Source organism: Schistocerca cancellata, chromosome 6 (assembly GCF_023864275.1).
Source record: "Schistocerca cancellata isolate TAMUIC-IGC-003103 chromosome 6, iqSchCanc2.1, whole genome shotgun sequence".
Lineage (NCBI taxonomy): Eukaryota > Metazoa > Arthropoda > Insecta > Orthoptera > Acrididae > Schistocerca > Schistocerca cancellata.
In genome coordinates, this window is record NC_064631.1 from 4,149,064 (window position 1) to 4,174,139 (window position 25,076).

Consider the following 25,076-nt stretch of genomic DNA (forward strand, 5'->3'; position numbering starts at 1 on the left):
ATGTTAGTTTTCGGCCGCATTTGACGAAAGCGCTTCCTTCCGCAACCGCCAGTTCCTCGAGGACGGCGCGGGGAGGCGCGCCCGGCGTCCCAGCAGAGTGACGGCCGAATTGGCGGGCGCACCGCCGCGTGTGTGAGACGCACTGCTGCTCGTTGCACCCCCTGTCATTCGCTGGGCGCGTGCAGCCTTCGACACTAGCGGAGGACGCATCTTGTCCCTGGTGTTCAGCGGAGGGCCTGTGCGGGGTGTGGCAGTGTCGTGCTGGAGGGCCCACTGGTAGCGATGTGGGCTTCCTCGCCTCGCCTCGCCTCGCCTCGCCTCGCCTCACACCAGGTGTCTGCGTAGTTTGCAGTGCATTCGCACCATTCCTATCCCTGTCCCTGTCCCCGTCCCGACTTGTCCCGACTTTGCTCGACTGCCGCTCGCTGCCGCTCGGGTCGTGGTCCATATGACAGCGCAAGCACGACAAACGTCTGCGGGACGAGACGAGACGAGACGAGACGAGACGACTAAGGAATAAGTTCGTGGTTACAAATCAAATTTGGAACTCAACACACCTACACAACAATAGGCGGTGACGTATTTCAGAAATCACCTGCCGATTCGTAGTGTTTTGTCGTTTTCAAAGTCTTCTTGGCAAACTTGGTTAGCACATTCTCCCTCAAACTGAGTTAATTACTGCATTTTCGTTCCATTACAGTAGTTTAAAAGGCTTAAGGAAGCATCTTTGTCACAACAGAAAGGTAGTTTGAAATTTGGGATGGCGAAATAACAAAAAAAAAAAAAAAACAGGAAGGGAGCCAACAGCACCCGGGTTTCCCAGGCGGTCACCCATCCAAGTACTAGCCGGGCCCGATGATGCTTAACTTCGGTGATCGGACGAGAACCGGTGTATTCATCATGGTATGGCCGTTGGCGCTCATCTAATGTAGGAGCACGGCAGAATTCGCGTTCGGCTTTTCTCCCAACACACAAAATGTTAGTTTTCGGCCGCATTTGACGAAAGCGCTTCCTTCCGCAACCGCCAGTTCCTCGAGGACGGCGCGGGGAGGCGCGCCCGGCGTCCCAGCAGAGTGACGGCCGAATTGGCGGGCGCACCGCCGCGTGTGTGAGACGCACTGCTGCTCGTTGCACCCCCTGTCATTCGCTGGGCGCGTGCAGCCTTCGACACTAGCGGAGGACGCATCTTGTCCCTGGTGTTCAGCGGAGGGCCTGTGCGGGGTGTGGCAGTGTCGTGCTGGAGGGCCCACTGGTAGCGATGTGGGCTTCCTCGCCTCGCCTCGCCTCGCCTCGCCTCACACCAGGTGTCTGCGTAAGTTTGCAGTGCATTCGCACCATTCCTATCCCTGTCCCTGTCCCCGTCCCGACTTGTCCCGACTTTGCTCGACTGCCGCTCGCTGCCGCTCGGGTCGTAGTCCATATGACAGCGCAAGCACGACAAACGTCTGCGGGACGAGACGAGACGAGACGACTAAGGAATAAATTCGTGGTTACAAATCAAATTTGGAACTCTACACTCCTACACAACAATAGGCGGTGACGTATTTCAGAAATCACCTGCCGATTCGTAGTGTTTTGTCGTTTTCAAAGTCTTCTTGGCAAACTTGGTTAGCACATTCTCCCTCAAACTGAGTTAATTACTGCATTTTCGTTCCATTACAGTAGTTTAAAAGGCTTAAGGAAGCATCTTTGTCACAACAGAAAGGTAGTTTGAAAATTGGGCTGGCGACATAACAAAAAAAAAAAACAGTAAGGGAGCCAACAGCACCCGGGTTTCCCAGGCGGTCACCCATCCAAGTACTAGCCGGGCCCGATGATGCTTAACTTCGGTGATCGGACGAGAACCGGTGTATTCATCATGGTATGGCCGTTGGCGCTCATCTAATGTAGGAGCACGGCAGAATTCGCGTTCGGCTTTTCTCCCAACACACAAAATGTTAGTTTTCGGCCGCATTTGACGAAAGCGCTTCCTTCCGCAACCGCCAGTTCCTCGAGGACGGCGCGGGGAGGCGCGCCCGGCGTCCCAGCAGAGTGACGGCCGAATTGGCGGGCGCACCGCCGCGTGTGTGAGACGCACTGCTGCTCGTTGCACCCCCTGTCATTCGCTGGGCGCGTGCAGCCTTCGACACTAGCGGAGGACGCATCTTGTCCCTGGTGTTCAGCGGAGGGCCTGTGCGGGGTGTGGCAGTGTCGTGCTGGAGGGCCCACTGGTAGCGATGTGGGCTTCCTCGCCTCGCCTCGCCTCGCCTCGCCTCACACCAGGTGTCTGCGTAAGTTTGCAGTGCATTCGCACCATTCCTATCCCTGTCCCTGTCCCCGTCCCGACTTGTCCCGACTTTGCTCGACTGCCGCTCGCTGCCGCTCGGGTCGTAGTCCATATGACAGCGCAAGCACGACAAACGTCTGCGGGACGAGACGAGACGAGACGACTAAGGAATAAATTCGTGGTTACAAATCAAATTTGGAACTCTACACTCCTACACAACAATAGGCGGTGACGTATTTCAGAAATCACCTGCCGATTCGTACTGTTTTGTCGTTTTCAAAGTCTTTTTGGCAAACTTGGTTAGCACATTCTCCCTCAAACTGAGTTAATTACTGCATTTTCGTACCATTACAGTAGTTTAAAAGGCTTAAGGAAGCATCTTTGTCACAACAGAAAGGTAGTTTGAAATTTGGGATGGCGACATAACAAAAAAAAAAAAAACAGGAAGGGAGCCAACAGCACCCGGGTTTCCCAGGCGGTCACCCATCCAAGTACTAGCCGGGCCTGATGATGCTTAACTTCGGTGATCGGACGAGAACCGGTGTATTCATCATGGTATGGCCGTTGGCGCTCATCTAATGTAGGAGCACGGCAGAATTCGCGTTCGGCTTTTCTCCCAACACACAAAATGTTAGTTTTCGGCCGCATTTGACGAAAGCGCTTCCTTCCGCAACCGCCAGTTCCTCGAGGACGGCGCGGGGAGGCGCGCCCGGCGTCCCAGCAGAGTGACGGCCGAATTGGCGGGCGCACCGCCGCGTGTGTGAGACGCACTGCTGCTCGTTGCACCCCCTGTCATTCGCTGGGCGCGTGCAGCCTTCGACACTAGCGGAGGACGCATCTTGTCCCTGGTGTTCAGCGGAGGGCCTGTGCGGGGTGTGGCAGTGTCGTGCTGGAGGGCCCACTGGTAGCGATGTGGGCTTCCTCGCCTCGCCTCGCCTCGCCTCGCCTCGCCTCACACCAGGTGTCTGCGTAGTTTGCAGTGCATTCGCACCATTCCTATCCCTGTCCCTGTCCCCGTCCCGACTTGTCCCGACTTTGCTCGACTGCCGCTCGCTGCCGCTCGGGTCGTGGTCCATATGACAGCGCAAGCACGACAAACGTCTGCGGGACGAGACGAGACGAGACGAGACGACTAAGGAATAAGTTCGTGGTTACAAATCAAATTTGGAACTCAACACACCTACACAACAATAGGCGGTGACGTATTTCAGAAATCACCTGCCGATTCGTAGTGTTTTGTCGTTTTCAAAGTCTTCTTGGCAAACTTGGTTAGCACATTCTCCCTCAAACTGAGTTAATTACTGCATTTTCGTTCCATTACAGTAGTTTAAAAGGCTTAAGGAAGCATCTTTGTCACAACAGAAAGGTAGTTTGAAAATTGGGCTGGCGACATAACAAAAAAAAAAACAGTAAGGGAGCCAACAGCACCCGGGTTTCCCAGGCGGTCACCCATCCAAGTACTAGCCGGGCCCGATGATGCTTAACTTCGGTGATCGGACGAGAACCGGTGTATTCATCATGGTATGGCCGTTGGCGCTCATCTAATGTAGGAGCACGGCAGAATTCGCGTTCGGCTTTTCTCCCAACACACAAAATGTTAGTTTTCGGCCGCATTTGACGAAAGCGCTTCCTTCCGCAACCGCCAGTTCCTCGAGGACGGCGCGGGGAGGCGCGCCCGGCGTCCCAGCAGAGTGACGGCCGAATTGGCGGGCGCACCGCCGCGTGTGTGAGACGCACTGCTGCTCGTTGCACCCCCTGTCATTCGCTGGGCGCGTGCAGCCTTCGACACTAGCGGAGGACGCATCTTGTCCCTGGTGTTCAGCGGAGGGCCTGTGCGGGGTGTGGCAGTGTCGTGCTGGAGGGCCCACTGGTAGCGATGTGGGCTTCCTCGCCTCGCCTCGCCTCGCCTCGCCTCACACCAGGTGTCTGCGTAAGTTTGCAGTGCATTCGCACCATTCCTATCCCTGTCCCTGTCCCCGTCCCGACTTGTCCCGACTTTGCTCGACTGCCGCTCGCTGCCGCTCGGGTCGTAGTCCATATGACAGCGCAAGCACGACAAACGTCTGCGGGACGAGACGAGACGAGACGACTAAGGAATAAATTCGTGGTTACAAATCAAATTTGGAACTCTACACTCCTACACAACAATAGGCGGTGACGTATTTCAGAAATCACCTGCCGATTCGTACTGTTTTGTCGTTTTCAAAGTCTTTTTGGCAAACTTGGTTAGCACATTCTCCCTCAAACTGAGTTAATTACTGCATTTTCGTACCATTACAGTAGTTTAAAAGGCTTAAGGAAGCATCTTTGTCACAACAGAAAGGTAGTTTGAAATTTGGGATGGCGACATAACAAAAAAAAAAAAAACAGGAAGGGAGCCAACAGCACCCGGGTTTCCCAGGCGGTCACCCATCCAAGTACTAGCCGGGCCCGATGATGCTTAACTTCGGTGATCGGACGAGAACCGGTGTATTCATCATGGTATGGCCGTTGGCGCTCATCTAATGTAGGAGCACGGCAGAATTCGCGTTCGGCTTTTCTCCCAACACACAAAATGTTAGTTTTCGGCCGCATTTGACGAAAGCGCTTCCTTCCGCAACCGCCAGTTCCTCGAGGACGGCGCGGGGAGGCGCGCCCGGCGTCCCAGCAGAGTGACGGCCGAATTGGCGGGCGCACCGCCGCGTGTGTGAGACGCACTGCTGCTCGTTGCACCCCCTGTCATTCGCTGGGCGCGTGCAGCCTTCGACACTAGCGGAGGACGCTTCTTGTCCCTGGTGTTCAGCGGAGGGCCTGTGCGGGGTGTGGCAGTGTCGTGCTGGAGGGCCCACTGGTAGCGATGTGGGCTTCCTCGCCTCGCCTCGCCTCGCCTCGCCTCGCCTCACACCAGGTGTCTGCGTAGTTTGCAGTGCATTCGCACCATTCCTATCCCTGTCCCTGTCCCCGTCCCGACTTGTCCCGACTTTGCTCGACTGCCGCTCGCTGCCGCTCGGGTCGTGGTCCATATGACAGCGCAAGCACGACAAACGTCTGCGGGACGAGACGAGACGAGACGAGACGACTAAGGAATAAGTTCGTGGTTACAAATCAAATTTGGAACTCAACACACCTACACAACAATAGGCGGTGACGTATTTCAGAAATCACCTGCCGATTCGTAGTGTTTTGTCGTTTTCAAAGTCTTCTTGGCAAACTTGGTTAGCACATTCTCCCTCAAACTGAGTTAATTACTGCATTTTCGTTCCATTACAGTAGTTTAAAAGGCTTAAGGAAGCATCTTTGTCACAACAGAAAGGTAGTTTGAAAATTGGGCTGGCGACATAACAAAAAAAAAAACAGTAAGGGAGCCAACAGCACCCGGGTTTCCCAGGCGGTCACCCATCCAAGTACTAGCCGGGCCCGATGATGCTTAACTTCGGTGATCGGACGAGAACCGGTGTATTCATCATGGTATGGCCGTTGGCGCTCATCTAATGTAGGAGCACGGCAGAATTCGCGTTCGGCTTTTCTCCCAACACACAAAATGTTAGTTTTCGGCCGCATTTGACGAAAGCGCTTCCTTCCGCAACCGCCAGTTCCTCGAGGACGGCGCGGGGAGGCGCGCCCGGCGTCCCAGCAGAGTGACGGCCGAATTGGCGGGCGCACCGCCGCGTGTGTGAGACGCACTGCTGCTCGTTGCACCCCCTGTCATTCGCTGGGCGCGTGCAGCCTTCGACACTAGCGGAGGACGCATCTTGTCCCTGGTGTTCAGCGGAGGGCCTGTGCGGGGTGTGGCAGTGTCGTGCTGGAGGGCCCACTGGTAGCGATGTGGGCTTCCTCGCCTCGCCTCGCCTCACCTCGCCTCACACCAGGTGTCTGCGTAAGTTTGCAGTGCATTCGCACCATTCCTATCCCTGTCCCTGTCCCCGTCCTGACTTGTCCCGACTTTGCTCGACTGCCGCTCGCTGCCGCTCGGGTCGTAGTCCATATGACAGCGCAAGCACGACAAACGTCTGCGGGACGAGACGAGACGAGACGACTAAGGAATAAATTCGTGGTTACAAATCAAATTTGGAACTCTACACTCCTACACAACAATAGGCGGTGACGTATTTCAGAAATCAACTGCCGATTCGTACTGTTTTGTCGTTTTCAAAGTCTTTTTGGCAAACTTGGTTAGCACATTCTCCCTCAAACTGAGTTAATTACTGCATTTTCGTACCATTACAGTAGTTTAAAAGGCTTAAGGAAGCATCTTTGTCACAACAGAAAGGTAGTTTGAAATTTGGGATGGCGACATAACAAAAAAAAAAAAAAACAGGAAGGGAGCCAACAGCACCCGGGTTTCCCAGGCGGTCACCCATCCAAGTACTAGCCGGGCCCGATGATGCTTAACTTCGGTGATCGGACGAGAACCGGTGTATTCATCATGGTATGGCCGTTGGCGCTCATCTAATGTAGGAGCACGGCAGAATTCGCGTTCGGCTTTTCTCCCAACACACAAAATGTTAGTTTTCGGCCGCATTTGACGAAAGCGCTTCCTTCCGCAACCGCCAGTTCCTCGAGGACGGCGCGGGGAGGCGCGCCCGGCGTCCCAGCAGAGTGACGGCCGAATTGGCGGGCGCACCGCCGCGTGTGTGAGACGCACTGCTGCTCGTTGCACCCCCTGTCATTCGCTGGGCGCGTGCAGCCTTCGACACTAGCGGAGGACGCATCTTGTCCCTGGTGTTCAGCGGAGGGCCTGTGCGGGGTGTGGCAGTGTCGTGCTGGAGGGCCCACTGGTAGCGATGTGGGCTTCCTCGCCTCGCCTCGCCTCGCCTCGCCTCGCCTCACACCAGGTGTCTGCGTAGTTTGCAGTGCATTCGCACCATTCCTATCCCTGTCCCTGTCCCCGTCCCGACTTGTCCCGACTTTGCTCGACTGCCGCTCGCTGCCGCTCGGGTCGTGGTCCATATGACAGCGCAAGCACGACAAACGTCTGCGGGACGAGACGAGACGAGACGAGACGACTAAGGAATAAGTTCGTGGTTACAAATCAAATTTGGAACTCAACACACCTACACAACAATAGGCGGTGACGTATTTCAGAAATCACCTGCCGATTCGTAGTGTTTTGTCGTTTTCAAAGTCTTCTTGGCAAACTTGGTTAGCACATTCTCCCTCAAACTGAGTTAATTACTGCATTTTCGTTCCATTACAGTAGTTTAAAAGGCTTAAGGAAGCATCTTTGTCACAACAGAAAGGTAGTTTGAAAATTGGGCTGGCGACATAACAAAAAAAAAAACAGTAAGGGAGCCAACAGCACCCGGGTTTCCCAGGCGGTCACCCATCCAAGTACTAGCCGGGCCCGATGATGCTTAACTTCGGTGATCGGACGAGAACCGGTGTATTCATCATGGTATGGCCGTTGGCGCTCATCTAATGTAGGAGCACGGCAGAATTCGCGTTCGGCTTTTCTCCCAACACACAAAATGTTAGTTTTCGGCCGCATTTGACGAAAGCGCTTCCTTCCGCAACCGCCAGTTCCTCGAGGACGGCGCGGGGAGGCGCGCCCGGCGTCCCAGCAGAGTGACGGCCGAATTGGCGGGCGCACCGCCGCGTGTGTGAGACGCACTGCTGCTCGTTGCACCCCCTGTCATTCGCTGGGCGCGTGCAGCCTTCGACACTAGCGGAGGACGCATCTTGTCCCTGGTGTTCAGCGGAGGGCCTGTGCGGGGTGTGGCAGTGTCGTGCTGGAGGGCCCACTGGTAGCGATGTGGGCTTCCTCGCCTCGCCTCGCCTCGCCTCGCCTCACACCAGGTGTCTGCGTAAGTTTGCAGTGCATTCGCACCATTCCTATCCCTGTCCCTGTCCCCGTCCCGACTTGTCCCGACTTTGCTCGACTGCCGCTCGCTGCCGCTCGGGTCGTAGTCCATATGACAGCGCAAGCACGACAAACGTCTGCGGGACGAGACGAGACGAGACGACTAAGGAATAAATTCGTGGTTACAAATCAAATTTGGAACTCTACACTCCTACACAACAATAGGCGGTGACGTATTTCAGAAATCACCTGCCGATTCGTACTGTTTTGTCGTTTTCAAAGTCTTTTTGGCAAACTTGGTTAGCACATTCTCCCTCAAACTGAGTTAATTACTGCATTTTCGTACCATTACAGTAGTTTAAAAGGCTTAAGGAAGCATCTTTGTCACAACAGAAAGGTAGTTTGAAATTTGGGATGGCAACATAACAAAAAAAAAAAAACAGGAAGGGAGCCAACAGCACCCGGGTTTCCCAGGCGGTCACCCATCCAAGTACTAGCCGGGCCCGATGATGCTTAACTTCGGTGATCGGACGAGAACCGGTGTATTCATCATGGTATGGCCGTTGGCGCTCATCTAATGTAGGAGCACGGCAGAATTCGCGTTCGGCTTTTCTCCCAACACACAAAATGTTAGTTTTCGGCCGCATTTGACGAAAGCGCTTCCTTCCGCAACCGCCAGTTCCTCGAGGACGGCGCGGGGAGGCGCGCCCGGCGTCCCAGCAGAGTGACGGCCGAATTGGCGGGCGCACCGCCGCGTGTGTGAGACGCACTGCTGCTCGTTGCACCCCCTGTCATTCGCTGGGCGCGTGCAGCCTTCGACACTAGCGGAGGACGCATCTTGTCCCTGGTGTTCAGCGGAGGGCCTGTGCGGGGTGTGGCAGTGTCGTGCTGGAGGGCCCACTGGTAGCGATGTGGGCTTCCTCGCCTCGCCTCGCCTCGCCTCGCCTCGCCTCACACCAGGTGTCTGCGTAGTTTGCAGTGCATTCGCACCATTCCTATCCCTGTCCCTGTCCCCGTCCCGACTTGTCCCGACTTTGCTCGACTGCCGCTCGCTGCCGCTCGGGTCGTGGTCCATATGACAGCGCAAGCACGACAAACGTCTGCGGGACGAGACGAGACGAGACGAGACGACTAAGGAATAAGTTCGTGGTTACAAATCAAATTTGGAACTCAACACACCTACACAACAATAGGCGGTGACGTATTTCAGAAATCACCTGCCGATTCGTAGTGTTTTGTCGTTTTCAAAGTCTTCTTGGCAAACTTGGTTAGCACATTCTCCCTCAAACTGAGTTAATTACTGCATTTTCGTTCCATTACAGTAGTTTAAAAGGCTTAAGGAAGCATCTTTGTCACAACAGAAAGGTAGTTTGAAAATTGGGCTGGCGACATAACAAAAAAAAAACAGTAAGGGAGCCAACAGCACCCGGGTTTCCCAGGCGGTCACCCATCCAAGTACTAGCCGGGCCCGATGATGCTTAACTTCGGTGATCGGACGAGAACCGGTGTATTCATCATGGTATGGCCGTTGGCGCTCATCTAATGTAGGAGCACGGCAGAATTCGCGTTCGGCTTTTCTCCCAACACACAAAATGTTAGTTTTCGGCCGCATTTGACGAAAGCGCTTCCTTCCGCAACCGCCAGTTCCTCGAGGACGGCGCGGGGAGGCGCGCCCGGCGTCCCAGCAGAGTGACGGCCGAATTGGCGGGCGCACCGCCGCGTGTGTGAGACGCACTGCTGCTCGTTGCACCCCCTGTCATTCGCTGGGCGCGTGCAGCCTTCGACACTAGCGGAGGACGCATCTTGTCCCTGGTGTTCAGCGGAGGGCCTGTGCGGGGTGTGGCAGTGTCGTGCTGGAGGGCCCACTGGTAGCGATGTGGGCTTCCTCGCCTCGCCTCGCCTCACCTCGCCTCACACCAGGTGTCTGCGTAAGTTTGCAGTGCATTCGCACCATTCCTATCCCTGTCCCTGTCCCCGTCCCGACTTGTCCCGACTTTGCTCGACTGCCGCTCGCTGCCGCTCGGGTCGTAGTCCATATGACAGCGCAAGCACGACAAACGTCTGCGGGACGAGACGAGACGAGACGACTAAGGAATAAATTCGTGGTTACAAATCAAATTTGGAACTCTACACTCCTACACAACAATAGGCGGTGACGTATTTCAGAAATCACCTGCCGATTCGTACTGTTTTGTCGTTTTCAAAGTCTTTTTGGCAAACTTGGTTAGCACATTCTCCCTCAAACTGAGTTAATTACTGCATTTTCGTACCATTACAGTAGTTTAAAAGGCTTAAGGAAGCATCTTTGTCACAACAGAAAGGTAGTTTGAAATTTGGGATGGCGACATAACAAAAAAAAAAAAAAACAGGAAGGGAGCCAACAGCACCCGGGTTTCCCAGGCGGTCACCCATCCAAGTACTAGCCGGGCCCGATGATGCTTAACTTCGGTGATCGGACGAGAACCGGTGTATTCATCATGGTATGGCCGTTGGCGCTCATCTAATGTAGGAGCACGGCAGAATTCGCGTTCGGCTTTTCTCCCAACACACAAAATGTTAGTTTTCGGCCGCATTTGACGAAAGCGCTTCCTTCCGCAACCGCCAGTTCCTCGAGGACGGCGCGGGGAGGCGCGCCCGGCGTCCCAGCAGAGTGACGGCCGAATTGGCGGGCGCACCGCCGCGTGTGTGAGACGCACTGCTGCTCGTTGCACCCCCTGTCATTCGCTGGGCGCGTGCAGCCTTCGACACTAGCGGAGGACGCATCTTGTCCCTGGTGTTCAGCGGAGGGCCTGTGCGGGGTGTGGCAGTGTCGTGCTGGAGGGCCCACTGGTAGCGATGTGGGCTTCCTCGCCTCGCCTCGCCTCGCCTCGCCACACACCAGGTGTCTGCGTAAGTTTGCAGTGCATTCGCACCATTCCTATCCCTGTCCCTGTCCCCGTCCCGACTTGTCCCGACTTTGCTCGACTGCCGCTCGCTGCCGCTCGGGTCGTAGTCCATATGACAGCGCAAGCACGACAAACGTCTGCGGGACGAGACGAGACGAGACGACTAAGGAATAAATTCGTGGTTACAAATCAAATTTGGAACTCTACACTCCTACACAACAATAGGCGGTGACGTATTTCAGAAATCACCTGCCGATTCGTAGTGTTTTGTCGTTTTCAAAGTCTTCTTGGCAAACTTGGTTAGCACATTCTCCCTCAAACTGGGTTAATTACTGCATTTTCGTTCCATTACAGTAGTTTAAAAGGCTTAAGGAAGCATCTTTGTCACAACAGAAAGGTAGTTTGAAAATTGGGCTGGCGACATAACAAAAAAAAAACAGTAAGGGAGCCAACAGCACCCGGGTTTCCCAGGCGGTCACCCATCCAAGTACTAGACGGGCCCGATGATGCTTAACTTCGGTGATCGGACGAGAACCGGTGTATTCATCATGGTATGGCCGTTGGCGCTCATCTAATGTAGGAGCACGGCAGAATTCGCGTTCGGCTTTTCTCCCAACACACAAAATGTTAGTTTTCGGCCGCATTTGACGAAAGCGCTTCCTTCCGCAACCGCCAGTTCCTCGAGGACGGCGCGGGGAGGCGCGCCCGGCGTCCCAGCAGAGTGACGGCCGAATTGGCGGGCGCACCGCCGCGTGTGTGAGACGCACTGCTGCTCGTTGCACCCCCTGTCATTCGCTGGGCGCGTGCAGCCTTCGACACTAGCGGAGGACGCATCTTGTCCCTGGTGTTCAGCGGAGGGCCTGTGCGGGGTGTGGCAGTGTCGTGCTGGAGGGCCCACTGGTAGCGATGTGGGCTTCCTCGCCTCGCCTCGCCTCGCCTCGCCTCGCCTCACACCAGGTGTCTGCGTAGTTTGCAGTGCATTCGCACCATTCCTATCCCTGTCCCTGTCCCCGTCCCGACTTGTCCCGACTTTGCTCGACTGCCGCTCGCTGCCGCTCGGGTCGTGGTCCATATGACAGCGCAAGCACGACAAACGTCTGCGGGACGAGACGAGACGAGACGAGACGACTAAGGAATAAGTTCGTGGTTACAAATCAAATTTGGAACTCAACACACCTACACAACAATAGGCGGTGACGTATTTCAGAAATCACCTGCCGATTCGTAGTGTTTTGTCGTTTTCAAAGTCTTCTTGGCAAACTTGGTTAGCACATTCTCCCTCAAACTGAGTTAATTACTGCATTTTCGTTCCATTACAGTAGTTTAAAAGGCTTAAGGAAGCATCTTTGTCACAACAGAAAGGTAGTTTGAAAATTGGGCTGGCGACATAACAAAAAAAAAAACAGTAAGGGAGCCAACAGCACCCGGGTTTCCCAGGCGGTCACCCATCCAAGTACTAGCCGGGCCCGATGATGCTTAACTTCGGTGATCGGACGAGAACCGGTGTATTCATCATGGTATGGCCGTTGGCGCTCATCTAATGTAGGAGCACGGCAGAATTCGCGTTCGGCTTTTCTCCCAACACACAAAATGTTAGTTTTCGGCCGCATTTGACGAAAGCGCTTCCTTCCGCAACCGCCAGTTCCTCGAGGACGGCGCGGGGAGGCGCGCCCGGCGTCCCAGCAGAGTGACGGCCGAATTGGCGGGCGCACCGCCGCGTGTGTGAGACGCACTGCTGCTCGTTGCACCCCCTGTCATTCGCTGGGCGCGTGCAGCCTTCGACACTAGCGGAGGACGCATCTTGTCCCTGGTGTTCAGCGGAGGGCCTGTGCGGGGTGTGGCAGTGTCGTGCTGGAGAGCCCACTGGTAGCGATGTGGGCTTCCTCGCCTCGCCTCGCCTCGCCTCACACCAGGTGTCTGCGTAGTTTGCAGTGCATTCGCACCATTCCTATCCCTGTCCCTGTCCCCGTCCCGACTTGTCCCGACTTTGCTCGACTGCCGCTCGCTGCCGCTCGGGTCGTGGTCCATATGACAGCGCAAGCACGACAAACGTCTGCGGGACGAGACGAGACGAGACGAGACGACTAAGGAATAAGTTCGTGGTTACAAATCAAATTTGGAACTCAACACACCTACACAACAATAGGCGGTGACGTATTTCAGAAATCACCTGCCGATTCGTAGTGTTTTGTCGTTTTCAAAGTCTTCTTGGCAAACTTGGTTAGCACATTCTCCCTCAAACTGAGTTAATTACTGCATTTTCGTTCCATTACAGTAGTTTAAAAGGCTTAAGGAAGCATCTTTGTCACAACAGAAAGGTAGTTTGAAAATTGGGCTGGCGACATAACAAAAAAAAAACAGTAAGGGAGCCAACAGCACCCGGGTTTCCCAGGCGGTCACCCATCCAAGTACTAGACGGGCCCGATGATGCTTAACTTCGGTGATCGGACGAGAACCGGTGTATTCATCATGGTATGGCCGTTGGCGCTCATCTAATGTAGGAGCACGGCAGAATTCGCGTTCGGCTTTTCTCCCAACACACAAAATGTTAGTTTTCGGCCGCATTTGACGAAAGCGCTTCCTTCCGCAACCGCCAGTTCCTCGAGGACGGCGCGGGGAGGCGCGCCCGGCGTCCCAGCAGAGTGACGGCCGAATTGGCGGGCGCACCGCCGCGTGTGTGAGACGCACTGCTGCTCGTTGCACCCCCTGTCATTCGCTGGGCGCGTGCAGCCTTCGACACTAGCGGAGGACGCATCTTGTCCCTGGTGTTCAGCGGAGGGCCTGTGCGGGGTGTGGCAGTGTCGTGCTGGAGGGCCCACTGGTAGCGATGTGGGCTTCCTCGCCTCGCCTCGCCTCGCCTCACACCAGGTGTCTGCGTAGTTTGCAGTGCATTCGCACCATTCCTATCCCTGTCCCTGTCCCCGTCCCGACTTGTCCCGACTTTGCTCGACTGCCGCTCGCTGCCGCTCGGGTCGTGGTCCATATGACAGCGCAAGCACGACAAACGTCTGCGGGACGAGACGAGACGAGACGAGACGACTAAGGAATAAGTTCGTGGTTACAAATCAAATTTGGAACTCAACACACCTACACAACAATAGGCGGTGACGTATTTCAGAAATCACCTGCCGATTCGTAGTGTTTTGTCGTTTTCAAAGTCTTCTTGGCAAACTTGGTTAGCACATTCTCCCTCAAACTGAGTTAATTACTGCATTTTCGTTCCATTACAGTAGTTTAAAAGGCTTAAGGAAGCATCTTTGTCACAACAGAAAGGTAGTTTGAAAATTGGGCTGGCGACATAACAAAAAAAAAAACAGTAAGGGAGCCAACAGCACCCGGGTTTCCCAGGCGGTCACCCATCCAAGTACTAGCCGGGCCCGATGATGCTTAACTTCGGTGATCGGACGAGAACCGGTGTATTCATCATGGTATGGCCGTTGGCGCTCATCTAATGTAGGAGCACGGCAGAATTCGCGTTCGGCTTTTCTCCCAACACACAAAATGTTAGTTTTCGGCCGCATTTGACGAAAGCGCTTCCTTCCGCAACCGCCAGTTCCTCGAGGACGGCGCGGGGAGGCGCGCCCGGCGTCCCAGCAGAGTGACGGCCGAATTGGCGGGCGCACCGCCGCGTGTGTGAGACGCACTGCTGCTCGTTGCACCCCCTGTCATTCGCTGGGCGCGTGCAGCCTTCGACACTAGCGGAGGACGCATCTTGTCCCTGGTGTTCAGCGGAGGGCCTGTGCGGGGTGTGGCAGTGTCGTGCTGGAGGGCCCACTGGTAGCGATGTGGGCTTCCTCGCCTCGCCTCGCCTCGCCTCGCCTCGCCTCGCCTCGCCTCACACCAGGTGTCTGCGTAGTTTGCAGTGCATTCGCACCATTCCTATCCCTGTCCCTGTCCCCGTCCCGACTTGTCCCGACTTTGCTCGACTGCCGCTCGCTGCCGCTCGGGTCGTGGTCCATATGACAGCGCAAGCACGACAAACGTCTGCGGGACGAGACGAGACGAGACGAGACGACTAAGGAATAAGTTCGTGGTTACAAATCAAATTTGGAACTCAACACACCTACACAACAATAGGCGGTGACGTATTTCAGAAATCACCTGCCGATTCGTAGTGTTTTGTCGTTTTCAAAGTCTTCTTGGCAAACTTGGTTAGCACATTCTCCCTCAAACTGAGTTAATTACTGCATTTTCGTTCCATTACAGTAGTTTAAAAGGCTTAAGGAAGCATCTTTGTCACAACAGAAAGGTAGTTTGAAATTTGGGATGGCGACATAACAAAAAAAAAACAGTAAGGGAGCCAACAGCACCCGGGTTTCCCAGGCGGTCACCCATCCAAGTACTAGCCGGGCCCGATGATGCTTAACTTCGGTGATCGGACGAGAACCGGTGTATTCATCATGGTATGGCCGTTGGCGCTCATCTAATGTAGGAGCACGGCAGAATTCGCGTTCGGCTTTTCTCCCAACACACAAAATGTTAGTTTTCGGCCGCATTTGACGAAAGCGCTTCCTTCCGCAACCGCCAGTTCCTCGAGGACGGCGCGGGGAGGCGCGCCCGGCGTCCCAGCAGAGTGACGGCCGAATTGGCGGGCGCACCGCCGCGTGTGTGAGACGCACTGCTGCTCGTTGCACCCCCTGTCATTCGCTGGGCGCGTGCAGCCTTCGACACTAGCGGAGGACGCATCTTGTCCCTGGTGTTCAGCGGAGGGCCTGTGCGGGGTGTGGCAGTGTCGTGCTGGAGGGCCCACTGGTAGCGATGTGGGCTTCCTCGCCTCGCCTCGCCTCGCCTCGCCTCACACCAGGTGTCTGCGTAAGTTTGCAGTGCATTCGCACCATTCCTATCCCTGTCCCTGTCCCCGTCCCGACTTGTCCCGACTTTGCTCGACTGCCGCTCGCTGCCGCTCGGGTCGTAGTCCATATGACAGCGCAAGCACGACAAACGTCTGCGGGACGAGACGAGACGAGACGACTAAGGAATAAATTCGTGGTTACAAATCAAATTTGGAACTCTACACTCCTACACAACAATAGGCGGTGACGTATTTCAGAAATCACCTGCCGATTCGTACTGTTTTGTCGTTTTCAAAGTCTTTTTGGCAAACTTGGTTAGCACATTCTCCCTCAAACTGAGTTAATTACTGCATTTTCGTACCATTACAGTAGTTTAAAAGGCTTAAGGAAGCATCTTTGTCACAACAGAAAGGTAGTTTGAAATTTGGGATGGCGACATAACAAAAAAAAAAAAAAACAGGAAGGGAGCCAACAGCACCCGGGTTTCCCAGGCGGTCACCCATCCAAGTACTAGCCGGGCCCGATGATGCTTAACTTCGGTGATCGGACGAGAACCGGTGTATTCATCATGGTATGGCCGTTGGCGCTCATCTAATGTAGGAGCACGGCAGAATTCGCGTTCGGCTTTTCTCCCAACACACAAAATGTTAGTTTTCGGCCGCATTTGACGAAAGCGCTTCCTTCCGCAACCGCCAGTTCCTCGAGGACGGCGCGGGGAGGCGCGCCCGGCGTCCCAGCAGAGTGACGGCCGAATTGGCGGGCGCACCGCCGCGTGTGTGAGACGCACTGCTGCTCGTTGCACCCCCTGTCATTCGCTGGGCGCGTGCAGCCTTCGACACTAGCGGAGGACGCATCTTGTCCCTGGTGTTCAGCGGAGGGCCTGTGCGGGGTGTGGCAGTGTCGTGCTGGAGGGCCCACTGGTAGCGATGTGGGCTTCCTCGCCTCGCCTCGCCTCGCCTCGCCTCGCCTCACACCAGGTGTCTGCGTAGTTTGCAGTGCATTCGCACCATTCCTATCCCTGTCCCTGTCCCCGTCCCGACTTGTCCCGACTTTGCTCGACTGCCGCTCGCTGCCGCTCGGGTCGTGGTCCATATGACAGCGCAAGCACGACAAACGTCTGCGGGACGAGACGAGACGAGACGAGACTACTAAGGAATAAGTTCGTGGTTACAAATCAAATTTGGAACTCAACACACCTACACAACAATAGGCGGTGACGTATTTCAGAAATCACCTGCCGATTCGTAGTGTTTTGTCGTTTTCAAAGTCTTCTTGGCAAACTTGGTTAGCACATTCTCCCTCAAACTGAGTTAATTACTGCATTTTCGTTCCATTACAGTAGTTTAAAAGGCTTAAGGAAGCATCTTTGTCACAACAGAAAGGTAGTTTGAAAATTGGGCTGGCGACATAACGAAAAAAAAACAGTAAGGGAGCCAACAGCACCCGGGTTTCCCAGGCGGTCACCCATCCAAGTACTAGCCGGGCCCGATGATGCTTAACTTCGGTGATCGGACGAGAACCGGTGTATTCATCATGGTATGGCCGTTGGCGCTCATCTAATGTAGGAGCACGGCAGAATTCGCGTTCGGCTTTTCTCCCAACACACAAAATGTTAGTTTTCGGCCGCATTTGACGAAAGCGCTTCCTTCCGCAACCGCCAGTTCCTCGAGGACGGCGCGGGGAGGCGCGCCCGGCGTCCCAGCAGAGTGACGGCCGAATTGGCGGGCGCACCGCCGCGTGTGTGAGACGCACTGCTGCTCGTTGCACCCCCTGTCATTCGCTGGGCGCGTGCAGCCTTCGACACTAGCGGAGGACGCATCTTGTCCCTGGTGTTCAGCGGAGGGCCTGTGCGGGGTGTGGCAGTGTCGTGCTGGAGGGCCCACTGGTAGCGATGTGGGCTTCCTCGCCTCGCCTCGCCTCGCCTCGCCTCGCCTCACACCAGGTGTCTGCGTAGTTTGCAGTGCATTCGCACCATTCCTATCCCTGTCCCTGTCCCCGTCCCGACTTGTCCCGACTTTGCTCGACTGCCGCTCGCTGCCGCTCGGGTCGTGGTCCATATGACAGCGCAAGCACGACAAACGTCTGCGGGACGAGACGAGACGAGACGAGACTACTAAGGAATAAGTTCGTGGTTACAAATCAAATTTGGAACTCAACACACCTACACAACAATAGGCGGTGACGTATTTCAGAAATCACCTGCCGATTCGTAGTGTTTTGTCGTTTTCAAAGTCTTCTTGGCAAACTTGGTTAGCACATTCTCCCTCAAACTGAGTTAATTACTGCATTTTCGTTCCATTACAGTAGTTTAAAAGGCTTAAGGAAGCATCTTTGTCACAACAGAAAGGTAGTTTGAAAATTGGGCTGGCGACATAACAAAAAAAAAACAGTAAGGGAGCCAACAGCACCCGGGTTTCCCAGGCGGTCACCCATCCAAGTACTAGCCGGGCCCGATGATGCTTAACTTCGGTGATCGGACGAGAACCGGTGTATTCATCATGGTATGGCCGTTGGCGCTCATCTAATGTAGGAGCACGGCAGAATTCGCGTTCGGCTTTTCTCCCAACACACAAAATGTTAGTTTTCGGCCGCATTTGACGAAAGCGCTTCCTTCCGCAACCGCCAGTTCCTCGAGGACGGCGCGGGGAGGCGCGCCCGGCGTCCCAGCAGAGTGACGGCCGAATTGGCGGGCGCACCGCCGCGTGTGTGAGACGCACTGCTGCTCGTTGCACCCCCTGTCATTCGCTGGGCGCGTGCAGCCTTCGACACTAGCGGAGGACGCATCTTGTCCCTGGTGTTCAGCGGAGGGCCTGTGCGGGGTGTGGCAGTGTCGTGCTGGAGGGCCCACTGGTAGCGATGTGGGCTTCCTCGCCTCGCCTCGCCTCGCCTCGCCTCACACCAGGTGTCTGCGTAAGTTTGCAGTGCATTCGCACCATTCCTATCCCTGTCCCTGTCCCCGTCCCGACTTGTCCCGACTTTGCTCGACTGCCGCTCGCTGCCGCTCGGGTCGTAGCCCATATGACAGCGCAAGCACGACAAACGTCTGCGGGACGAGACGAGACGAGACGACTAAGGAATAAATTCGTGGTTACAAATCAAATTTGGAACTCTACACTCCTACACAACAATAGGCGGTGACGTATTTCAGAAATCACCTGCCGATTCGTACTGTTTTGTCGTTTTCAAAGTCTTTTTGGCAAACTTGGTTAGCACATTCTCCCTCAAACTGAGTTAATTACTGCATTTTCGTACCATTACAGTAGTTTAAAAGGCTTAAGGAAGCATCTTTGTCACAACAGAAAGGTAGTTTGAAATTTGGGATGGCGACATAACAAAAAAAAAAAAAACATGAAGGGAGCCAACAGCACCCGGGTTTCCCAGGCGGTCACCCATCCAAGTACTAGCCGGGCCCGATGATGCTTAACTTCGGTGATCGGACGAGAACCGGTGTATTCATCATGGTATGGCCGTTGGCGCTCATCTAATGTAGGAGCACGGCAGAATTCGCGTTCGGCTTTTCTCCCAACACACAAAATGTTAGTTTTCGGCCGCATTTGACGAAAGCGCTTCCTTCCGCAACCGCCAGTTCCTCGAGGACGGCGCGGGGAGGCGCGCCCGGCGTCCCAGCAGAGTGACGGCCGAATTGGCGGGCGCACCGCCGCGTGTGTGAGACGCACTGCTGCTCGTTGCACCCCCTGTCATTCGCTGGGCGCGTGCAGCCTTCGACACTAGCGGAGGACGCATCTTGTCCCTGGTGTTCAGCGGAGGGCCTGTGCGGGGTGTGGCAGTGTCGTGCTGGAGGGCCCACTGGTAGCGATGTGGGCTTCCTCGCCTCGCCTCGCCTCACCTCGCCTCACACCAGGTGTCTGCGTAAGTTTGCAGTGCATTCGCACCATTCCTATCCCTGTCCCTGTCCCCGTCCCGACTTGTCCCGACTTTGCTCGACTGCCGCTCGCTGCCGCTCGGGTCGTAGTCCATATGACAGCGCAAGCACGACAAACGTCTGCGGGACGAGACGAGACGAGACGACTAAGGAATAAATTCGTGGTTACAAATCAAATTTGGAACTCTACACTCCTACACAACAATAGGCGGTGACGTATTTCAGAAATCACCTGCCGATTCGTACTGTTTTGTCGTTTTCAAAGTCTTTTTGGCAAACTTGGTTAGCACATTCTCCCTCAAACTGAGTTAATTACTGCATTTTCGTACCATTACAGTAGTTTAAAAGGCTTAAGGAAGCATCTTTGTCACAACAGAAAGGTAGTTTGAAATTTGGGATGGCGACATAACAAAAAAAAAAAAAAAAACAGGAAGGGAGCCAACAGCACCCGGGTTTCCCAGGCGGTCACCCATCCAAGTACTAGCCGGGCCCGATGATGCTTAACTTCGGTGATCGGACGAGAACCGGTGTATTCATCATGGTATGGCCGTTGGCGCTCATCTAATGTAGGAGCACGGCAGAATTCGCGTTCGGCTTTTCTCCCAACACACAAAATGTTAGTTTTCGGCCGCATTTGACGAAAGCGCTTCCTTCCGCAACCGCCAGTTCCTCGAGGACGGCGCGGGGAGGCGCGCCCGGCGTCCCAGCAGAGTGACGGCCGAATTGGCGGGCGCACCGCCGCGTGTGTGAGACGCACTGCTGCTCGTTGCACCCCCTGTCATTCGCTGGGCGCGTGCAGCCTTCGACACTAGCGGAGGACGCATCTTGTCCCTGGTGTTCAGCGGAGGGCCTGTGCGGGGTGTGGCAGTGTCGTGCTGGAGGGCCCACTGGTAGCGATGTGGGCTTCCTCGCCTCGCCTCGCCTCGCCTCACACCAGGTGTCTGCGTAAGTTTGCAGTGCATTCGCACCATTCCTATCCCTGTCCCTGTCCCCGTCCCGACTTGTCCCGACTTTGCTCGACTGCCGCTCGCTGCCGCTCGGGTCGTAGTCCATATGACAGCGCAAGCACGACAAACGTCTGCGGGACGAGACGAGACGAGACGACTAAGGAATAAATTCGTGGTTACAAATCAAATTTGGAACTCTACACTCCTACACAACAATAGGCGGTGACGTATTTCAGAAATCACCTGCCGATTCGTACTGTTTTGTCGTTTTCAAAGTCTTTTTGGCAAACTTGGTTAGCACATTCTCCCTCAAACTGAGTTAATTACTGCATTTTCGTACCATTACAGTAGTTTAAAAGGCTTAAGGAAGCATCTTTGTCACAACAGAAAGGTAGTTTGAAATTTGGGATGGCGACATAACAAAAAAAAAAAAAACATGAAGGGAGCCAACAGCACCCGGGTTTCCCAGGCGGTCACCCATCCAAGTACTAGCCGGGCCCGATGATGCTTAACTTCGGTGATCGGACGAGAACCGGTGTATTCATCATGGTATGGCCGTTGGCGCTCATCTAATGTAGGAGCACGGCAGAATTCGCGTTCGGCTTTTCTCCCAACACACAAAATGTTAGTTTTCGGCCGCATTTGACGAAAGCGCTTCCTTCCGCAACCGCCAGTTCCTCGAGGACGGCGCGGGGAGGCGCGCCCGGCGTCCCAGCAGAGTGACGGCCGAATTGGCGGGCGCACCGCCGCGTGTGTGAGACGCACTGCTGCTCGTTGCACCCCCTGTCATTCGCTGGGCGCGTGCAGCCTTCGACACTAGCGGAGGACGCATCTTGTCCCTGGTGTTCAGCGGAGGGCCTGTGCGGGGTGTGGCAGTGTCGTGCTGGAGGGCCCACTGGTAGCGATGTGGGCTTCCTCGCCTCGCCTCGCCTCACCTCGCCTCACACCAGGTGTCTGCGTAAGTTTGCAGTGCATTCGCACCATTCCTATCCCTGTCCCTGTCCCCGTCCCGACTTGTCCCGACTTTGCTCGACTGCCGCTCGCTGCCGCTCGGGTCGTAGTCCATATGACAGCGCAAGCACGACAAACGTCTGCGGGACGAGACGAGACGAGACGACTAAGGAATAAATTCGTGGTTACAAATCAAATTTGGAACTCTACACTCCTACACAACAATAGGCGGTGACGTATTTCAGAAATCACCTGCCGATTCGTACTGTTTTGTCGTTTTCAAAGTCTTTTTGGCAAACTTGGTTAGCACATTCTCCCTCAAACTGAGTTAATTACTGCATTTTCGTACCATTACAGTAGTTTAAAAGGCTTAAGGAAGCATCTTTGTCACAACAGAAAGGTAGTTTGAAATTTGGGATGGCGACATAACAAAAAAAAAAAAAAAAACAGGAAGGGAGGCAACAGCACCCGGGTTTCCCAGGCGGTCACCCATCCAAGTACTAGCCGGGCCCGATGATGCTTAACTTCGGTGATCGGACGAGAACCGGTGTATTCATCATGGTATGGCCGTTGGCGCTCATCTAATGTAGGAGCACGGCAGAATTCGCGTTCGGCTTATCTCCCAACACACAAAATGTTAGTTTTCGGCCGCATTTGACGAAAGCGCTTCCTTCCGCAACCGCCAGTTCCTCGAGGACGGCGCGGGGAGGCGCGCCCGGCGTCCCAGCAGAGTGACGGCCGAATTGGCGGGCGCACCGCCGCGTGTGTGAGACGCACTGCTGCTCGTTGCACCCCCTGTCATTCGCTGGGCGCGTGCAGCCTTCGACACTAGCGGAGGACGCATCTTGTCCCTGGTGTTCAGCGGAGGGCCTGTGCGGGGTGTGGCAGTGTCGTGCTGGAGGGCCCACTGGTAGCGATGTGGGCTTCCTCGCCTCGCCTCGCCTCGCCTCGCCTCACACCTGGTGTCTGCGTAAGTTTGCAGTGCATTCGCACCATTCCTATCCCTGTCCCTGTCCCCGTCCCGACTTGTCCCGACTTTGCTCGACTGCCGCTCGCTGCCGCTCGGGTCGTAGTCCATATGACAGCGCAAGCACGACAAACGTCTGCGGGACGAGACGAGACGAGACGACTAAGGAATAAATTCGTGGTTACAAATCAAATTTGGAACTCTACACTCCTACACAACAATAGGCGGTGACGTATTTCATAAATCATCTGCCGATTCGTACTGTTTTGTCGTTTTCAAAGTCTTCTTGGCAAACTTGGTTAGCACATTCTCCCTCAAACAGAGTTAATTACTGCATTTTCGTACCATTACAGTAGTTTAAAAGGCTTAAGGAAGCATCTTTGTCACAACAGAAAGGTAGTTTGAAAATTGGGCTGGCGACATAACAAAAAAAAAAAACAGGAAGGGAGCCAACAGCACCCGGGTTTCCCAGGCGGTCACCCATCCAAGTACTAGACGGGCCCGATGATGCTTAACTTCGGTGATCGGACGAGAACCGGTGTATTCATCATGGTATGGCCGTTGGCGCTCATCTAATGTAGGAGCACGGCAGAATTCTCGTTCGGCTTTTCTCCCAACACACAAAATGTTAGTTTTCGGCCGCATTTGACGAAAGCGCTTCCTTCCGCAACCGCCAGTTCCTCGAGGACGGCGCGGGAAGGCGCGCCCGGCGTCCCAGCAGAGTGACGGCCGAATTGGCGGGCGCACCGCCGCGTGTGTGAGACGCACTGCTGCTCGTTGCACCCCCTGTCATTCGCTGGGCGCGTGCAGCCTTCGACACTAGCGGAGGACGCATCTTGTCCCTGGTGTTCAGCGGAGGGCCTGTGCGGGGTGTGGCAGTGTCGTGCTGGAGGGCCCACTGGTAGCGATGTGGGCTTCCTCGCCTCGCCTCGCCTCGCCTCACACCAGGTGTCTGCGTAGTTTGCAGTGCATTCGCACCATTCCTATCCCTGTCCCTGTCCCCGTCCCGACTTGTCCCGACTTTGCTCGACTGCCGCTCGCTGCCGCTCGGGTCGTGGTCCATATGACAGCGCAAGCACGACAAACGTCTGCGGGACGAGACGAGACGAGACGAGACGACTAAGGAATAAGTTCGTGGTTACAAATCAAATTTGGAACTCAACACACCTACACAACAATAGGCGGTGACGTATTTCAGAAATCACCTGCCGATTCGTAGTGTTTTGTCGTTTTCAAAGTCTTCTTGGCAAACTTGGTTAGCACATTCTCCCTCAAACTGAGTTAATTACTGCATTTTCGTTCCATTACAGTAGTTTAAAAGGCTTAAGGAAGCATCTTTGTCACAACAGAAAGGTAGTTTGAAAATTGGGCTGGCGACATAACAAAAAAAAAAACAGTAAGGGAGCCAACAGCACCCGGGTTTCCCAGGCGGTCACCCATCCAAGTACTAGCCGGGCCCGATGATGCTTAACTTCGGTGATCGGACGAGAACCGGTGTATTCATCATGGTATGGCCGTTGGCGCTCATCTAATGTAGGAGCACGGCAGAATTCGCGTTCGGCTTTTCTCCCAACACACAAAATGTTAGTTTTCGGCCGCATTTGACGAAAGCGCTTCCTTCCGCAACCGCCAGTTCCTCGAGGACGGCGCGGGGAGGCGCCCCCGGCGTCCCAGCAGAGTGACGGCCGAATTGGCGGGCGCACCGCCGCGTGTGTGAGACGCACTGCTGCTCGTTGCACCCCCTGTCATTCGCTGGGCGCGTGCAGCCTTCGACACTAGCGGAGGACGCATCTTGTCCCTGGTGTTCAGCGGAGGGCCTGTGCGGGGTGTGGCAGTGTCGTGCTGGAGGGCCCACTGGTAGCGATGTGGGCTTCCTCGCCTCGCCTCGCCTCGCCTCGCCTCACACCAGGTGTCTGCGTAAGTTTGCAGTGCATTCGCACCATTCCTATCCCTGTCCCTGTCCCCGTCCCGACTTGTCCCGACTTTGCTCGACTGCCGCTCGCTGCCGCTCGGGTCGTAGTCCATATGACAGCGCAAGCACGACAAACGTCTGCGGGACGAGACGAGACGAGACGACTAAGGAATAAATTCGTGGTTACAAATCAAATTTGGAACTCTACACTCCTACACAACAATAGGCGGTGACGTATTTCAGAAATCATCTGCCGATTCGTACTGTTTTGTCGTTTTCAAAGTCTTCTTGGCAAACTTGGTTAGCACATTCTCCCTCAAACAGAGTTAATTACTGCATTTTCGTACCATTACAGTAGTTTAAAAGGCTTAAGGAAGCATCTTTGTCACAACAGAAAGGTAGTTTGAAAATTGGGCTGGCGACATAACAAAAAAAAAAAACAGGAAGGGAGCCAACAGCACCCGGGTTTCCCAGGCGGTCACCCATCCAAGTACTAGACGGGCCCGATGATGCTTAACTTCGGTGATCGGACGAGAACCGGTGTATTCATCATGGTATGGCCGTTGGCGCTCATCTAATGTAGGAGCACGGCAGAATTCTCGTTCGGCTTTTCTCCCAACACACAAAATGTTAGTTTTCGGCCGCATTTGACGAAAGCGCTTCCTTCCGCAACCGCCAGTTCCTCGAGGACGG

General features: G+C 54.8%; 26 non-coding genes across 26 annotated transcripts; all 26 read right to left on the minus strand.

Annotated features, from left to right (window-relative positions):
* Positions 1-798: 798 nt before the first annotated feature.
* On the minus strand, positions 799-917 carry LOC126090179 (5S ribosomal RNA). Its single transcript, XR_007521040.1, has one exon. It is a non-coding gene; the product is annotated as a 5S ribosomal RNA (ribosomal RNA).
* An 839-nt stretch (positions 918-1,756) lies between these two features.
* LOC126090180 (5S ribosomal RNA) lies at positions 1,757-1,875 on the minus strand. The gene has a single exon (XR_007521041.1). It is a non-coding gene; the product is annotated as a 5S ribosomal RNA (ribosomal RNA).
* An 841-nt stretch (positions 1,876-2,716) lies between these two features.
* LOC126089212 (5S ribosomal RNA) lies at positions 2,717-2,835 on the minus strand. Its single transcript, XR_007520547.1, has one exon. It is a non-coding gene; the product is annotated as a 5S ribosomal RNA (ribosomal RNA).
* An 847-nt stretch (positions 2,836-3,682) lies between these two features.
* On the minus strand, positions 3,683-3,801 carry LOC126090181 (5S ribosomal RNA). The gene has a single exon (XR_007521042.1). It is a non-coding gene; the product is annotated as a 5S ribosomal RNA (ribosomal RNA).
* Positions 3,802-4,642: 841 nt separating this feature from the next.
* On the minus strand, positions 4,643-4,761 carry LOC126090182 (5S ribosomal RNA). Its single transcript, XR_007521043.1, has one exon. It is a non-coding gene; the product is annotated as a 5S ribosomal RNA (ribosomal RNA).
* Positions 4,762-5,608: 847 nt separating this feature from the next.
* LOC126090183 (5S ribosomal RNA) lies at positions 5,609-5,727 on the minus strand. The gene has a single exon (XR_007521044.1). It is a non-coding gene; the product is annotated as a 5S ribosomal RNA (ribosomal RNA).
* Positions 5,728-6,569: 842 nt separating this feature from the next.
* Positions 6,570-6,688, minus strand: LOC126090184 (5S ribosomal RNA). The gene has a single exon (XR_007521045.1). It is a non-coding gene; the product is annotated as a 5S ribosomal RNA (ribosomal RNA).
* Positions 6,689-7,535: 847 nt separating this feature from the next.
* LOC126090186 (5S ribosomal RNA) lies at positions 7,536-7,654 on the minus strand. The gene has a single exon (XR_007521047.1). It is a non-coding gene; the product is annotated as a 5S ribosomal RNA (ribosomal RNA).
* An 840-nt stretch (positions 7,655-8,494) lies between these two features.
* Positions 8,495-8,613, minus strand: LOC126090188 (5S ribosomal RNA). The gene has a single exon (XR_007521048.1). It is a non-coding gene; the product is annotated as a 5S ribosomal RNA (ribosomal RNA).
* An 846-nt stretch (positions 8,614-9,459) lies between these two features.
* Positions 9,460-9,578, minus strand: LOC126090189 (5S ribosomal RNA). The gene has a single exon (XR_007521049.1). It is a non-coding gene; the product is annotated as a 5S ribosomal RNA (ribosomal RNA).
* Positions 9,579-10,420: 842 nt separating this feature from the next.
* Positions 10,421-10,539, minus strand: LOC126090190 (5S ribosomal RNA). The gene has a single exon (XR_007521050.1). It is a non-coding gene; the product is annotated as a 5S ribosomal RNA (ribosomal RNA).
* Positions 10,540-11,376: 837 nt separating this feature from the next.
* On the minus strand, positions 11,377-11,495 carry LOC126089059 (5S ribosomal RNA). Its single transcript, XR_007520403.1, has one exon. It is a non-coding gene; the product is annotated as a 5S ribosomal RNA (ribosomal RNA).
* An 847-nt stretch (positions 11,496-12,342) lies between these two features.
* Positions 12,343-12,461, minus strand: LOC126090191 (5S ribosomal RNA). The gene has a single exon (XR_007521051.1). It is a non-coding gene; the product is annotated as a 5S ribosomal RNA (ribosomal RNA).
* An 836-nt stretch (positions 12,462-13,297) lies between these two features.
* On the minus strand, positions 13,298-13,416 carry LOC126089061 (5S ribosomal RNA). The gene has a single exon (XR_007520405.1). It is a non-coding gene; the product is annotated as a 5S ribosomal RNA (ribosomal RNA).
* Positions 13,417-14,253: 837 nt separating this feature from the next.
* LOC126090192 (5S ribosomal RNA) lies at positions 14,254-14,372 on the minus strand. Its single transcript, XR_007521052.1, has one exon. It is a non-coding gene; the product is annotated as a 5S ribosomal RNA (ribosomal RNA).
* An 856-nt stretch (positions 14,373-15,228) lies between these two features.
* Positions 15,229-15,347, minus strand: LOC126090193 (5S ribosomal RNA). Its single transcript, XR_007521053.1, has one exon. It is a non-coding gene; the product is annotated as a 5S ribosomal RNA (ribosomal RNA).
* An 842-nt stretch (positions 15,348-16,189) lies between these two features.
* LOC126090194 (5S ribosomal RNA) lies at positions 16,190-16,308 on the minus strand. Its single transcript, XR_007521054.1, has one exon. It is a non-coding gene; the product is annotated as a 5S ribosomal RNA (ribosomal RNA).
* An 846-nt stretch (positions 16,309-17,154) lies between these two features.
* LOC126090195 (5S ribosomal RNA) lies at positions 17,155-17,273 on the minus strand. The gene has a single exon (XR_007521055.1). It is a non-coding gene; the product is annotated as a 5S ribosomal RNA (ribosomal RNA).
* Positions 17,274-18,119: 846 nt separating this feature from the next.
* Positions 18,120-18,238, minus strand: LOC126090196 (5S ribosomal RNA). Its single transcript, XR_007521056.1, has one exon. It is a non-coding gene; the product is annotated as a 5S ribosomal RNA (ribosomal RNA).
* Positions 18,239-19,079: 841 nt separating this feature from the next.
* On the minus strand, positions 19,080-19,198 carry LOC126090198 (5S ribosomal RNA). Its single transcript, XR_007521058.1, has one exon. It is a non-coding gene; the product is annotated as a 5S ribosomal RNA (ribosomal RNA).
* Positions 19,199-20,042: 844 nt separating this feature from the next.
* On the minus strand, positions 20,043-20,161 carry LOC126090199 (5S ribosomal RNA). Its single transcript, XR_007521059.1, has one exon. It is a non-coding gene; the product is annotated as a 5S ribosomal RNA (ribosomal RNA).
* Positions 20,162-20,997: 836 nt separating this feature from the next.
* On the minus strand, positions 20,998-21,116 carry LOC126090200 (5S ribosomal RNA). The gene has a single exon (XR_007521060.1). It is a non-coding gene; the product is annotated as a 5S ribosomal RNA (ribosomal RNA).
* An 844-nt stretch (positions 21,117-21,960) lies between these two features.
* On the minus strand, positions 21,961-22,079 carry LOC126089208 (5S ribosomal RNA). Its single transcript, XR_007520543.1, has one exon. It is a non-coding gene; the product is annotated as a 5S ribosomal RNA (ribosomal RNA).
* Positions 22,080-22,918: 839 nt separating this feature from the next.
* LOC126089062 (5S ribosomal RNA) lies at positions 22,919-23,037 on the minus strand. The gene has a single exon (XR_007520406.1). It is a non-coding gene; the product is annotated as a 5S ribosomal RNA (ribosomal RNA).
* Positions 23,038-23,874: 837 nt separating this feature from the next.
* Positions 23,875-23,993, minus strand: LOC126090201 (5S ribosomal RNA). The gene has a single exon (XR_007521061.1). It is a non-coding gene; the product is annotated as a 5S ribosomal RNA (ribosomal RNA).
* Positions 23,994-24,832: 839 nt separating this feature from the next.
* On the minus strand, positions 24,833-24,951 carry LOC126089063 (5S ribosomal RNA). The gene has a single exon (XR_007520407.1). It is a non-coding gene; the product is annotated as a 5S ribosomal RNA (ribosomal RNA).
* Between the last annotated feature and the right edge of the window lie 125 nt (positions 24,952-25,076).